The 15973-nt window shown below is 37.6% G+C and overlaps 1 protein-coding gene across 1 annotated transcript in view; it reads left to right on the forward strand.

The window, feature by feature from the left end:
- The window catches only part of Mpped2 (metallophosphoesterase domain containing 2), a 166801-nt gene that overhangs the window by 137674 nt on the left and 13154 nt on the right, over positions 1-15973 (forward strand). The gene's annotated exons all lie outside the window — the stretch shown is intronic.

Consider the following 15973-nt stretch of genomic DNA (forward strand, 5'->3'; position numbering starts at 1 on the left):
ACCTCTTTAACTCAGTAGTACACTGGTGTGTTTGATGCTGCCACCCTTTTCTTAACGCAGCATGTGACCATTGCCAAGAACGCACTTTGGAAAACAATGGTGAGATTTCTTAACATCCCAAGATGTGCTGTTGTGGGGTCAATGAGCTTATAGCACCCACATATAGGTATTCTTCAGAGAGAGGTCCAAGAACAGAGACCGGGATCACTCATCAGTGGTCAGTGTCCAAGCAGCCCCAGTGGACTGAAGTGGATACAACGCTGGGCTTGCAGACAGATGGCTAATGCTTATGAACTGACATCACTGTATTTGCCACCTTGAATAAGGAGTTAACCCTATCAAGCTACTCATAACATGGTAGCAACTGTGCCTTGTTCTACTACAGCTCCAGTAGCTATCATCCATTTGAGGCTTAGAGTCTAGAATAATTTCTTTTCTGTAAAAAAGCCAAATAGTAGATGTCACAGACTCAATAGACCGAATGGGCCTATGTGGTAGATATTACCTTCCGTTATGGAAACAACAACCACAGACAATGGCAGAAATAAAAAGGCATGACTGTGTCTTGATAAAAGTTTATTAAACAGCAAACCAGATTCAACCAGAGTGTCCTTACCTCTATTTTATGGTATTCCTGGAGCTTTATACCTAGATTGCACTTAATTCTGTGGGATTGATACAATTAATATTCTAAATGAAGACAGACAAATGTTAAGTAACTTCCTTAGGGCAATGGAATTCATAAAGAAACCCAAGAATTATGTTCCTTCTCCCAAGCCCATGCTAAATTAATTTTCCTTATGATATTTCACAAACAAGTCACAAATGGCAAGGGTACACACAAGGAGGATTGGTATTAACTAAGTCATCAGGCTATTGGAAGCAATCCATGAGTTTGTGCTGGCTAGGTCTGTACTCTACCACTTGAGCTCCATCTCCACCCAGAATTCCACATATATATCGTTCTTTATCTTCACTGGAATTTCTAAGACAACATAATCAAAGAGATCACCTTTTCCTCTTCTTTCTTCAAATTTCCCACTGAACAAAACAGTGACGCTTCAAATGTGCCTAGAACTGCAAATATTAAAGTGATACCATGCAATAGGCTTCGTAGGATAGATACTCCAAGCCCCTAGTTCCAGCAGGCATAGACTATTTCTTAATAAAAAATAACCCCTCATACATTTACTTATGTTTTTCTTCTTAAGTGGAGTAAAACTAGCCCTAGAGTCAAGTTTGAAATTATTTTCATAATTTTGGGTAATTAAGACACTTCCCAGATCTCATTAGCAAAAGCCCAAAATAGAATAATTGCCATATAATTAGTGACTGGCAAACCTTTAGAGGTTTGAAGGTTTTGTTCTTTTTCTGAATCTGGAAGTATAGGGCCTAACCTGAGTTCATCTGAACCTGAGACACTTTAGATGTAGATATGACTCTTATTATCATTTCATTCTCACTCATCTTATTCTATCACATGTCCCTCAGAGACATTTTTATATTTTTCTACTTTCATATTTCTTCCTGAATGGGATGTTGTTCTTTAACATTTTTGCATATGGCTTTTCAGTGCCTAACAGCAGCATGTCCAACACCAGGGGAATACAAGATAAAGGGAAGGTGGTGACCCTGGCCTTCAGATGCAGGTTGCGTGATTAGGAAGATAGAATGGCATTGGAATAGTTTAGGAGCAAACAGGCAGAAGATCCATCACTTCACACTGCTCACTCTGAGGTTGAGGGCCAGAGGATCCTTTTTTTTCTTAACAGCACCATAAAGATTTTAGGAGATACACTCCTTGTCTTTGATGATTTCAAAAACTTCTGAGAGATAGTAATAGTAGGACAACAATCAACACCACCTTTTACCTAAAGATACTAAAGAACCACCAAGGACTTACTTGGTAATTTCTCTAAGATCAGCCAGTTAGCCTTGGATTTCAAAATTAAACTGAACAACAAAAAACCCCACATATGCAACCCTTAGGTGGGAAAAGAGGCATTCTACTGGGATATGAGGACATGGCCACCATGGTTTCCAGGTGTCTCACTCTTTATCTTGTAGTCAAGGAAAACAATGTGAACTTAGAGGTTAGGCGTCTCTGAGACTCAGCCATTTGGTTTTGCCCTTTCCGTGAATAACAAACTTTCTTAGCCCCATTCTTCTGAAGTAATTTAAGATTATAGTGCTTTTTTACATGATTCTTAGATTAGAGGACAAGTGTGAGAGTGGACAAGTGTGAGAGTGGCTAATATTTCCATATGCAGAAGTTATTACAACCATCCTCCAGTTGAAATGTATCAATTCATATTCTTTTCCAGTCCATATTCTTTTCCACTTATTTATTCTCAAGTCTGTTTCCTTTAATGCAAAATGAACTACTGAGCATACGAGCCATTTCTTGGTCATCTCCAACATAAACAATGGATTAACACATTTTATTCATTAAAAATATACACCTGGCATTTAAATGTGTGTCACTGTTCCCAGTGTTTTGCCTGTTTGGACTTAACCTATGTTGTAATTGCTTGATAGAAGAATCAGGTTTTGTTTTTGTTTTTGCAAGTTGTGGGGCTTGAACTCTGGCCCAGGAGCTAGCACTCTATCACCTGAACCACAGCACCACATCTGGCTTTTGCTCTGTATGTGGTACTGAAGAATTGAACTCAAGGCTTCATGCATGCTGGGCAAGCACTCTACCACTAGGCCATGCTCCCAGCCTCAGAATAATCAGGTTTTTTTCCTTCCATGTAGATTAGGAAAGTGAAGCACAGAGATGTTATCTGGCTCTACAATCTGTCCTCTTTCCCATAATAAATTGGAGACTGGTTGAATTGATCCAACCCCATCAACATTTTACCTCCCTCCCTCAAGAATCCTACTCCTTGCATAGGTTTTTTTTTCTCTTTTTATTTTCCTGAGGTAGCAAGTCACAATAACCGTTGAACCTCTGGCCTAAATGTCACAGCAAGAATCTAAAAGTGCTTGCAATGAAGAGGTGAGGATGCAAGCAAGTCAGCTACCTAGAGGAGTGCTAAATACAGACACAAGCTAGTATTCAAGGAAGCATTGACCTAGAAAAACCCCAGCTCATGTCACCATGACAATGCAATAAGACAGATTGATTTTCCTGCAAGGAGAATACTTACCTGGAAAGAGAGCTAAGTCCATTCTAGAGTGGGAATTTGACAGGGGGAATATGTGAAGCTTTCAGATCATTGACAGAACAAGGCAATTTATCTCCCAGTGTCTATTTAAATTGTAATCTCAGATAAGGTAGTTTTGTGCACCAGCAAAGGTGCATGTATAATCAGTTTTATAAAATCATAGGAAAGCCTGTGTGAACCAGGAAAGCAAATATATTAAAGCAAACATAAGATAGTAAAAAGAAAGTGTATTCTAAGTTGTGGATGGATAACTCCACATTCAGGCCCTAGCTTTTATTGAATCTCAACACTGTCGAGCCTGGCAACTTTGAGGTAGGCCTAGTGATGACAATATCCATTAAAGTTAATTTCCTGGTAGAGTCCACTTAAATCTGATGGTTGTTTTAATTTGTTTCACTGTTAATTTCCTCCAGCGTAAATAAAGGAAGCTCTCTGCACCTCCTACAGCCAGCACAGGCAGTTTCAGAGGTAACATGTCCTCCAGAGTATTGGCAAACCAAGGAATGACTGCCATACTCTCTAGGCAGGAAGTCATGTGTTTTGCTACCTGTGGGTTCTAGATATTGCCTGATTTGGAAAATACAGGTGGTTACTTTAAAAGTCTAGAGGGCTTCTGTCACTCAATCAAGGCCCAATTCTATACTGGCTCCTACTGGGAATAATGTGAATCCATGTGGTGCCCATTCCATAGTAACTAATGAGATGAGGTCCAGCAATTCTAATTATACATACTCATCTGTTAGTCCTGTTTGAAGGACTAACAGAAATACATGCTAAAATATCAAAGCAGGGAATAAAAGTCCTACAATAATAGAACCATATAAAACAAGTTATGATATATATACATTATGCATATATAGTATATATATGTGTGTATATATATATATATATATATATATATAGCATTGCAGTGTTTTACATCCTTAATAAAATTGGGTACTGTTATTGTCTACATTTTACATCTAAGAAAACCAATCCTCACATAAGTGAAATAGCCAGGATTTAAGTTAAAGAAGGCTGCCTCAGAAGCCTGAGTTCTGAGAATTTCAGTTCAAAACCAGACTGGCAGGAAAGTGCATTAGAATCTTATTTCCAATTAACTATCAGAAAGCCAGATTTGATGCTGTAGCTCCAAATGCAGAGGGCTAACCTTGAGGGGAAAAAAAAGAAGGACTCAGATTCAGCACCCAGGCTCTGGGTTCAACTGACAAAACAAAGAAGGAGAAGGAAAAAGAGAAATAGAAGGAGAAGGAGAAGAAAGCTGTAAACCAAAACAATTTACGTTTCTCAAATACCTAGGACTTGCAATCATTTTGGAGTAAGCTTAAAAAGATCTCAGGCTCCACTACAGAAGTACAAACCTTGGCATGAGTCTTTTAGTTCATTGTAGACACTGCAAAGTTTAAGAAAGACTGCATCAGATAATTCTACGTCTCCAGAATGTGTTCTTAGGTTGCATAAATGCTTACCAGGTACCTAATACACATCAGGCACTGAAGAGCAAAAGGCTTCTCTCCTAGAGCTTACAGCTTATAAATGAAGCAGCTACTAAAAAATTAAGTGATATGCAATATGAAAATAACCAAAGGACAACAAAAGAGCTGAGAATTACAGTATCTTACCTTGTAATCTGATACATTTTATATACGTCTATTCATTTACTTATTTATTTATTTATTTATTTATTTATTTATTTATTTGAAATAGGAAAGGGAAGTGGGGAAAACAAGATGAGGGGAAGGGGTTAGGGGAGGGAGATGAGGACAAAAACATGAGAAGGGATATCAATGTGTGTGAAGTAGTTAATGCTCATTCTATCTAGCTGGTGAATATAACTGTAACCCCTCTATTAATTACAATAAAAAAGAAAATTAAATGATTTGTGTACTGAGGGCTGTTATCTCAGGATGACAGATATGGCATCATTGATGAAAAATAGGATAAATCTCAGCACTCAACACATCGATGGGCTGATACAGGAACAGGTGCACAAAAGAGTTTAGTAACTTTTCTCAGAAGACACACAGATGTTGATCTTCTAGTCTTTCTCCTGTACTGCACTGGACATGCTTTCCTGGTTTTCTTTGCCTGTAATTTATTGGGAGAAGCAAAACCAAACTAAGCCATGACTTGAAACCAAATCCTAGTTCTGTCACTTCCTGCATCTTACGTGGATTACCGTGGCAGGAAGGTAGACCTTTTTAGGTTGCTGCAATCATACACTTCTCACCGTCTTTAAGGGAACTGGTCAATTTAGAAAGATAGGAACAGGATATGTATGGATTGAGGTGTGCCTAGAATGGAACCAAATTCACCATGGTTGATGGAAGTATGAACTGTTATCTTTGCCTCTGCTCTTTGGGGGGCCTTGATAATTGCTGATATCAAAAGGGGCAGATAAGGAAAAGAGATGCCCTGTGATCTCAAGTCTCTCCCATTGTCCTTTGTAATGGAAGGTAGATGCCCTAGAGGGACCTTTATCCCTTTTCTTCCATTCCCAGACAACTCGAAGCCCCCTCCCCTGCCAACACACACACAACTTCAGCTCAGCAGCAGTGCAATGCCAGTATGGTGAGCAGATGGCTGACTCTCAGTGATGTGCAGGTGCTGATTCCTAAAGGCTGTGAGGCTTGCATGGGCAAAGTTTTGCAGACAAGATAAAATTAAGAACCCTTATACAGGCAGATTATCTGGGATTATTTTTTCTTCTGTAAACTCAATATAACCCTCACAGGGGCCTTGTAAGAGGATAACAGAAAGGTCAGAGTGAGAGGAGGAGCTGGAACCACAGAGGCCTAGATCAGAGTGATTTCTGGCTAGGAGCCGAGCACTGTGGGCAGCCTCCAGACACTGGAAAAGGCAAAGAAGTGGATTCTCCTGTGCATCCTCCAGCCTCCATTTTCTCATCTGTAAAGTAAGATTAGTCATAGTTGTGTCTTACTTAAAATAGTAGTTCCATTGCATTCTTTATATTAGCTGTTATTAACAGACATTATAGGGAAAAGAAAAGTAAGGCCGGGTTTATATTTATTTGGACCACATTTAGTGACATCAAGTTGAGCAGGTTTTTGTTTTTGTTTTCCTTTTTATTCCACAGGACTTCTCAGAGACCTTGGTAATGCTAACTACCTATGTCTAAGACAAAAGGGACTGCAATAGCATTATTTTATCATGGAACTTTCTTTTATGGAGAACATTCTCAGTAGATGAGAGTGTGGAAAACACATCTTGGGAAGGATATCTTACTTCACCTCTTTCTCACATGTTGTCCCTGCCCAGCCCTTAGCACCATCAGTGGTCTGGAGAATGGGGACCATCTCCCACCAGGCCCAGGAGATCCATGTCCTTCGTATCCAGAGCTGATAAGAGACTTTTTTCCAGCTTCACATTGCTCTGCCATTATTCTCATCATGGCTATATTAGTTATTTTCTCAATTAGCTTGGTCCCGAGGATTAGGGTGTGCAACTGCCCTTGTGGCCAGACAGCTACACAAATTCCACCCTAGCAACCTGGAAATGTAGTTTATAGTTGAAGGGAAATGGGTTTATTTCCAAAATGATACTGTCAGCGTGTGAGTAAACAATTAAGACTTACACATCAAAATGATCATTGTACTCCTTAAAGGAGACAGTCTTTCCAAAAGGATTCATGGATTATGTGGGATAAAAGGACAGTATTCATTGTAAGGCACATTAAACAACAACAACAAACAAACGAATCTAAACCCTGTGATATCATTCCTTTCACGAGCAAGCCTTATGTAAATACAAGAAATCTAATTTCTGGAGAATTTCATTTTAAGAAAGGAGAACTGCCTCTCAGGATATTTTTCAAAAGAAAAAATAGAACATATTTAGTTAAGCACAGGCTTTGTTTTGTTTGCTTCATTTTAAAAGCTATAAAGAAATAAACTATAAGCCTATTTATTTTTAGCATATACATCTAGAAAACCTTGATCAATTTTCTATTTATATAATAGAAAGTGTTTTCACTCAAACTTGTGTGGTAGTAAGAGAGAAAGAGCAAGGATAAGAAGAAACATGAAATATTTCTGCTTCAAGTTTTAAAATTCATCATCAGCAGTACTAAGAAATGATAAAGCAACTGACCTGGTTTTGTTTTTGGCCACAGATGGGATATCCAGAAATTGATAAGTTGAACTTAATAGTCTAAATAAGTAGGTTGGGAATGAATGAGTGTGAGATTTAAAAGAAAAGTGAAATTTGAAATGAGGGTGCAGTCTGGGTTTTCTGAGTTTCATGACTGAAAGAATACTAGTGACTTTCTGGTTAAATTATTTCAATATCACATTACATAAAACATTTATAATTCCATCATCCTTCAAGGCATTAAAAGTGAAGGTGAAATCTTGGTTGAATAAATTCAATGGCTGTGAAAGACTATAGAAACTAAAAGTAAATGACCCCTCAGCAACTAGTGGGTGCTAAGGAGCTGGTTAGTTTCACCTTTCTATTTTGAATTTTGTATCATGTGATTTTTCTAAGATTTATAGAACTAGTAGTAGTAATAAGAATAACAGTAAATCTGGGTGCTGATGGCATGGACATGTTATAAACTACTAGGGAGATTGAGATCTGAATATCATATTTCAAAGCCAGCCTATACAGACAAATATTGTCTCCAATTAACCAGCTAAAAGGAAATATGAATCAAAGTGTAGAATAAAAAAAGCAAAAAATAAAAAAGCCAAGGGAGAATGTAAAGCCTTGAGAGGCCCCAAATTCAAGCCCTAACACTACCAAAACAGTTTTTAATTTAAAATAAAAACATAAGAAAGTGCTTATTTTGAATCAAACATTGTACTAAAGGGCTTTACGTAGATTATTTCATTTGTCTCAACTATCTATCCTTGACATAGATAATATCATTATCTCCATTTTATTGAAGGGGAAACTGAGAATTGGGAACTGTGATCATTTTTCAAAATTCACACCTGTGGAAGTGCTAGAGGAATTGTCGATTCAGGTATGACTCTAGGTTCACACTGTTAGGTACCCTGCTTGTTCATAGAGAAGCACTGAGCCAGCGGTGAATACTGATGTGAGTTCAAATGGTTGTGTCAAGTTTGTCTTTTAATGCTAAAATAATCCTAGAAAAAAGACCAGTATCACCAAAAGAACAGTTTTAAATAATAGAAAGGACTGTTCTGCCCAAAATATATTTTATGCATCTCTGAAATACTAGAAGAATACCACTTGGTACAATTAATAGACACACACACACACACACACACATTATATAAAGCTGTCTGTTTGCCTAGTGGCCATTCATCTTCTTTCATCTCAAAACCTGATGTGTAACAATAGTTCAGAAAACACAGGAAAACATGTGTATGCAGATTGCATATAATGTCTAAGTCTATGTACAATGTGTTGTACTAGCTGGGTGTTTTTTCCTAAGCAACTTATGTCTTATATTTTCTATTACTACCTAATCTCCATAATTAATGCTTGAATAGTATATACTTTATTGCATATCACCATAATGGTAATTTTCTTAATCATTCTTTTTTAGTGCAAAGTGCAGGATGTAATTGTTTCTAATATTTGGCACTTACAAAAACCACTTGTAATGAACTACTTAGTATATCACATGTTTATTTGGTTTGGGATAATCTTATTTGCATATAATTTCTAAATTGGGATTCCTGAATCATAGACTAAATGCTTACCTGGTCTAAACTAGCACTGTCTAGTATAAATATGAGTCATTCTAATTGGGGTGAGGTGGGATCTCATTGTTGTTTTGATCTGCATTTCCTTTGTGGCCAGAAATGTAGAACATTTCTTTGTGTCAATTGGCCGGTATTATTTCTTTTGAGAAGTCTCTCTTTAGTCTTTATACCATTTCTTAACTGTGTTGTTGTTTCTTTGAGAGATTGTTTTTGATGGGTTTAATTTTTGGAGTTTTAATGCTATTGCATCTTTCATAAGATCATGGAAAGACTTGGGGAAAATTATATTAAGCAAAGAAAGAAGTACTGAAAGAAACAGAGGTTGCATGGTTTCCTTCATTTGTAATAATTTCGATGTGCCTCTCAATCTACAAGTAAACATAATGAAGGTTAAAAGACAAAAAAATTATACTTGGACATGATCAATTAAACAGGACTCTAAGCATTTACACAATGAGACCAAAGAAGGATATCATAGGGGAGGATCATAAAGTCTCAATAGCTATATGTATATGATCATGTAAAATGACATCTATTGAAGGTTTATTTTGTTATTTTGCTTTTTGTTTTGTTTTGTTTTCCCATCTATTGCTGTTTTTTATTTAATTTCTGTACCTTTTGTAGTTATCTGTTTTAGGGAGGGTAAGGAGAAACAGAAATGGAGAGACAAAAGGATAAACAAATGAAATAGTGATACTTACTAGACACTACATTGAAAATGAACCGTGCAACTTGTGGGGGAGGGGGCTAGGAGGAAAAAAGCTGGGAGAAAAGGAGAGAAGAGATGACACTGTTTACTCATTACCTGACTTACATAACTGTAACCTCTATGTACATCATCTTTACAATTAAAACAATAGATACATAGAAAACAATATATGAGTGACATATGATGCTTTCATATTTGATTTTGTGTAAAGCATCCAAATTTTTCACACCTAGTATCATAGCACATTTCAATTCAGACTTACCACATTTTCAGGGCTCAATAAACTGTTGCTATCATATTAGCCCACACTGAGTTGTGAGATGTGTGTGTGTGTATGTGTGTGTGTGTGTGTGAGAGAGAGAGAGAGAGAGAGAGAGAGAGAGAGAGAGAGAGAGAGAGAGAGAGAGAGAGAGAGAGAGAATGAGGAGCCTATATTTAAGCTGTCTTGGCTTACACTAACCTTCAATCACATATATAATCTAGACTATACCCCCTGGACAATGACTCTAAATTATCCTGGGTTTATCAAGAATATTTAATTCTGGTCTTATCAGGAAAATTGTCTGGACATGTATTTGTCAGACATTTTACTAGATCTTGGGAGACACCAAAATGAATCAGGGATGTCTCAGAGTCTGGTAGGGAATGTACGTATATACCCATAATGAAGCCTTGACTCACATGCTTGTTAGAATAAAGTAGGAAATCTGTGCATGTACATGCACACACACACACACACACACACACACACACACACACACACACACAGCAGTAGCAGCAGCAGCAATAATACAAAGCATGATAAATACTACAGTAAAGATGGAAAGATGGAAGGGACTGGGGACAACTTCTTAGGGGAAACTATAATTATGAGTTGAGCCTTAAGGGCACAGTAAAGTTTTAATGGAAAGAGAGAGTGGAGGACAGTTTTGTCTATGACTAGCTTGTTATCCCAACCAGATGGCAGGTTGGTGAAGAGTGGGACATAGTCTCACATTATATTTAGATCTCCCTGAGCGCCTGGCCATAGTTTTGCAGTAGAAGGTACTCAGTGTTTGCTGAATCCAATTAATAATGCATGGTTGGCTAGCACTTGGTGAGGGACATGCCTGGGTCTCCGTGCTGGCTTTAACCTCTGAATTGAAGGGGCAGTGTCAGCTTTTCACTCATTCTTCTGATTGTGTGTACTGCCAGGGTGCAATCACAGTTTCTCACTTACTAAATCGGTCTGGACTGAAACTAGTCATTTAGAGCCAAAATGGTAGATAAATGGGGACCGGTGCTTTAAATTCTGTCTGACCTACTTGTCACTTATTCCAATTCCTCTGAACTTTCAAACCGCCTAAACTGGCCACATGGACAAGCAGTGACCTGGGAACTGGAAGGTACGGGATCAGAAGGAGCTTTCCTTTTTTTTGTGACTCTAGACTGTTTGACAACCCTGCTAGATTCATAGGGGTTGTGATTCCTGTTTGACACCTTAGGAAACAGGAATTCAGAGAGGACACTTGCACAAGGTTGCACAGCGAGTGCATGGGAAGAGGCACGACTAGAACTCATACCTTCTAGGGTCTAAGTCAGTGTCTTCGATAGGTGAACCTGGCCCACCTCATTCCAAAGGTTTTGTCATGAATCTACTCACGTTTCCCACATTCTGAGACATGGACACAGGTAAACTTAGTGGTAAAAGGATGATGACATGGTAAATTAAAGAACTGAAATTATAGAGCTGATTGTATTGATACTTATAATAATATTTTACTTTGATCATGTCGAGAGCTACTATGTAATTCTGTTTTTTTCTTTTGTTTTTGACAGTACTGGGTTTGAACTCAGGGCTTGAGTCAGGCCTTCAGTCCTTTTTTACTATAGTTAATTTTGAGATAATGTCTTGCTTTTTGCCCAGGCAAACCTAGACTGAGATCCTTCTGCTTATTCTTCCTACTAGAGTTGGGAAACAGGTATATGCCATTTGGCTAACATGGAGTCTCAGGAACTGCTGTCATCCTTATAATCTCTTACCTCCTGAGTAGCTTGGATTACAGGCGAGAGCCATGAGAATCCAGCTCAATTTCACTCTTCATATAGGACAATAAACCTGTACGTTTGGTATTACTATCTCCATTGTATAGACATGAGAACAGATCAGAAAAGTCAGCTAGTCCAAAGTCAAACTGCTAAGTAGAAAGCAGCACAAATGCTGACTCAGACCTCACTTGAAGCCCTGCTTTACACTACAAAACTCTGTTTAGGCTAATTCTGCATAAGTGGTCATTGCCAAATCACTAACATGTTTGTTTCTGTACATTATTTCCTCTAAAATTCATACCTTGCTCATCATATTAAGGTCATTTTGATCTACTACCTAGGAGAATGACTTGTGATATACAAAGTATTCTGTATATACATATATGTATATGTATATAGTTATATCTATGTATCTATTTCTCTATATATGTATAGATAGATATGTTGTATATATACATATATAGCTATGTGTGTAACTATATCCATATGCCTCTAAATATGTTTATATAACTATACGTATATATATGCCTATTAGACATATATCACTATACATAATACATATAGATAACTATATACATATATAACTTCATATATAACTATAGTTTTCCACATTTACATTGAAATTTTTCTATCACCAATAGAATGATTCCCCATACTGTAGATGTTCTAGTCATAAATTACTTAAATGAATAAAGGCCTTTGACTACAAAAATTCTTTTTTCCTTCCCTAAATGAAGATAGAGAGTAGAGAGAGTGAAGGCAAGTCCTAGGTCAATTTCCTGAGCAAAAAACATCTCCCAAATCTACCCATCATTCCACCCCTAGCAGAAACGGCTCTCTACTGAGAGTTAAGTCAAAGTGGATATGAAAGTTTTTTTGAAGAATACTTTGTGTCTCTCCATTATTTGAAAAAATTTAATAGGTAGAAGAGGTGAGGGGGAATACCCATTATTGCTCTTTCCCCAAATAACTACTTGATTTTCTTTTGCTGTTGTTGCTGCTTTTATTTTAAGCATTTTTTAAACTTTTCTACCAATCTAAGGGAATGCATATTTTCTCATGATGTTACAAAGCCCTCATGAAAATGTTTTCATAACTCAATTCTATTGATAAACACTTAAAGCATTTTTTCAGTTCCAGTGGCTGGGGACCAGGTTCCAGTCACTGAGTTTCAAATCTACCTTTAAATTTAATTAATTATTTTTGTGTATGTCCTAGTTCTGGACCCACTGAGCTTTTTCTTTTTCTACTTTTTCCTCTTTTTTTTTCCCCCCTCAAGGCTAGTGATCTACCACTTCAGCCATCACTCCATTTCCTGCTTATTGGTAGTTAATTGGAGATAAGAGCTTCCTGGGCTTTCCTCATACGACTGGTTCAAACCACAATTGTCAGATCTTATCCTCCGGAGTAGTTAGAATTACAAGGAGGAACCATGGGCTCAAATCTACTCTTTTTGTTTAATGACAGTGGAATTTTCTTGTCTGCTTATGAACTATGTACTTTGGATCTACTTTTCACGTAGTAGGCTTTCTTACTAGTCAAATCTTCTCTCCTAGCTGCTGACTCCTCCATCCCCCCAAAGATTAAGCATTGTGCAAAAGGAAGCAGCATAAATGTGCAATACATGCCTATACACTTTTTAAACCAAACCAAAAATAGTAAATAGTACTATTACTGTTTGAGGGCTGGAGTTTCACTGGTCTGTCTCGCTACATTGTGATCAGTCCTTCAGAATTCACTGTGTTAACAAAACCAGGCCCACCTGTCTTATTTTTATGCCTTGGAAATCTAGGTTGGAAAGTTGGCTCTACGTGTTTATTTCCTATGACAACTCTGCAGGTTCTATTCATCCTGTTCCTTAGAGCCAGCCCAGTATATGTCACAAACTGCCCTCATAGGCTCAATCTCATTTTGGAGATGGCTGTGTGTTCCATCGCCTTGGTTTCAAACCACAGAGCTTTATTTGGGTACATATGAGAGGTAAATGCAGGTAAGCTCCCTCCTACAATCTGGCCTTCAGGCCTGTAAACTTCTTACCTTCTCTTAACTAGGGGCAAATCTACTTTTGGAATTGCTAGAATACTTCTCAGGTCATTCTAATTTTCCTTGTAACTATGTTACTTAGGAGAACAATTGCTTAAAGATTCTTGTCTAGGATAACATCATGAGTGAAATGAATTGCTGTGGACTTGTGGAAACTGTGTAGAATGTTGGTTGCCCAATGCCTCACTTGCCAGAAGATGGCTCACAGTAGGCATCCAAATCAACAGTCAACTCATTGAATAAATGAGTAGATGATCAGGAAGTTTTCCCACTGAGCTCATCCTCTCTTGATATTTCAACCCATTAAATATGTGCTTCACAAAGAAAGAGACTAGGAGTTATTATCTCTACCTGCCTCCTTATGACCAAGCTTAGTACCTGGCATATAGTACACATTCAGAAATTTTAGATGAAGAAATGAACATGGTATCAGATGCCAGTGGCTGTAATCCTAGGTATTCAGGAAGTTGAGATCAGAGGATGTCCACTTGAAGCCAGCCTAATCAGAAAGTCCAGATTCTTATGTCCAATTAACCAGCAAAATGCTGGACTGGAGTTGTGGTTCAAGTGGTAAAGCTACAGATGTGAATAAAAATGTACAGTAAAAACACAAAATCCTGAGCTCTACCACCAGTGTGTGCTCTCTCTCTCCCCCTTTCCCTCCCCCGATTCTCACACAAACACACACACCATACATACAATGCGTATTGAAATCTGCATAATGGATTATTGTTCAGCCACAAAGAGGAATGAATTTCTACAAGTGAAAGGATATGGAAAGACCTTGAAAACATTATGCTAAGTAAAATAAGCCAGACACAAAAAGGTAATTGTTTTCTGATTCCACTTTTATGAGCCACCCAGAGTAATCAGATTCACAGAAACACAAAGTACACACATTGGTTATTAGGACATTGGTGACTGTGGTCTGTGGAGCATTATTGTTTCATGGATATAATGCTTCTATGTGGAGTGATGACAAAATTGGGGATAAATATTGGTGATGGTTGCCCAACATTGGGAATATTATCTAATGCAATGGAATTACACATCCAATATAGTTAAAGTGGTAAAGTTTGTACCATAGGTATTTTATCTCAAGAAAATATTTCCCATTCTCCTTCCTTACTCCTTCCACATGCTAAGTCTTCCTTTTCTTTCTAACCTGAAAGGTGGGTGCTGTGATACCCCTCTTTGAAGAATCTTTCCTGCTGGGCATTAGGTACAAATGCCATTCTTACTGATTGCTGCTTAGTTTGGAGTTTTTTCCTGTCAAGGTTTCTTCTTCTAACTAAGGGGACCTAGACCTTTTATGTCTTCAGCAGCAAAACAAAGGCATCAAAGCATTCCAGAGCCTCTTTACCTGCACTAAGAAGACACAAGTCCTTCTATGATATGAGGCTTTGGCAGACTTCCTTTGTGTGATGGGCTGAATCTCCCTCACTGTCCTTTGGACCGAAATGAACTGAATGTATTTCTCTTCCTACTAGAAACTTGTTTACAAGATTAAAGGCCTGTCTAGGCATACAGTAGGCATATCATTATTTAACAGTCAAAGCCTGAAAAATAGATCATAAGGTCTTCTCAATTCTTAAAGCAAATTCTATTCATACCACCTCTTTTCCAGCAAGGGAAAGGAAAAAATGGGGAGCAGAGGCTTAACTGACCCTTTTCCCTAATAAATTACAAGACAGAGGCATGGTTTGCATAATGGGGAAAGAAAAATTCAGTGTGATCTCTTGGTTTAAGAAACCTCTCCCCCCACCAAAAAAAAAAGTCTAAAATTTCCCCTCTTCCTTGAGCTGAATAGTTAACATATTAATTCACAAGTTCCAGTTCAGATTTTTTGGTGCATATTATTTTCATAGTCTCAGGAATATAGTTAAAGATTAACATTATTTGTGTAAGGAAGTAAAAGTTATATTCAGTATAGAGCTGTCTAAATGTTATTTTATTCCCTAACAAATTCTGAGGCCTTTCTATATTGCTGTGAAAGGCCCTCTCTTTTATTAGCTGCATAATTTTATCATGGCTGCATAGCATACATATGATTTGACAGCTTGTCAATTACTTACAATTATTGTAAAGAATTACAGTATATATTTGTCACTTGAATATGTAGAAGCATAACTATATGATAAACTCTTAAGAATTATAAAGATCAGACTCAAAAAAAGAAAGCCTGAATTGTATATAAGAGGGCCCAGGTGACTATCTCCAGTTCCAGTTTTTCATTTCCTATCCATGCATACAGACCACATTAGTCACCTGCTCTGTGTCCAAACAGTTTGTCTTTGCATCCCAAGGACCTCTTAACAAAAGCCAAG

The sequence above is a fragment of the Megascapheus bottae genome, chromosome 16 (genome assembly GCF_031878675.1).
Source record: "Megascapheus bottae isolate mThoBot1 chromosome 16, mThoBot2.hap1, whole genome shotgun sequence".
NCBI lineage: Eukaryota > Metazoa > Chordata > Mammalia > Rodentia > Geomyidae > Megascapheus > Megascapheus bottae.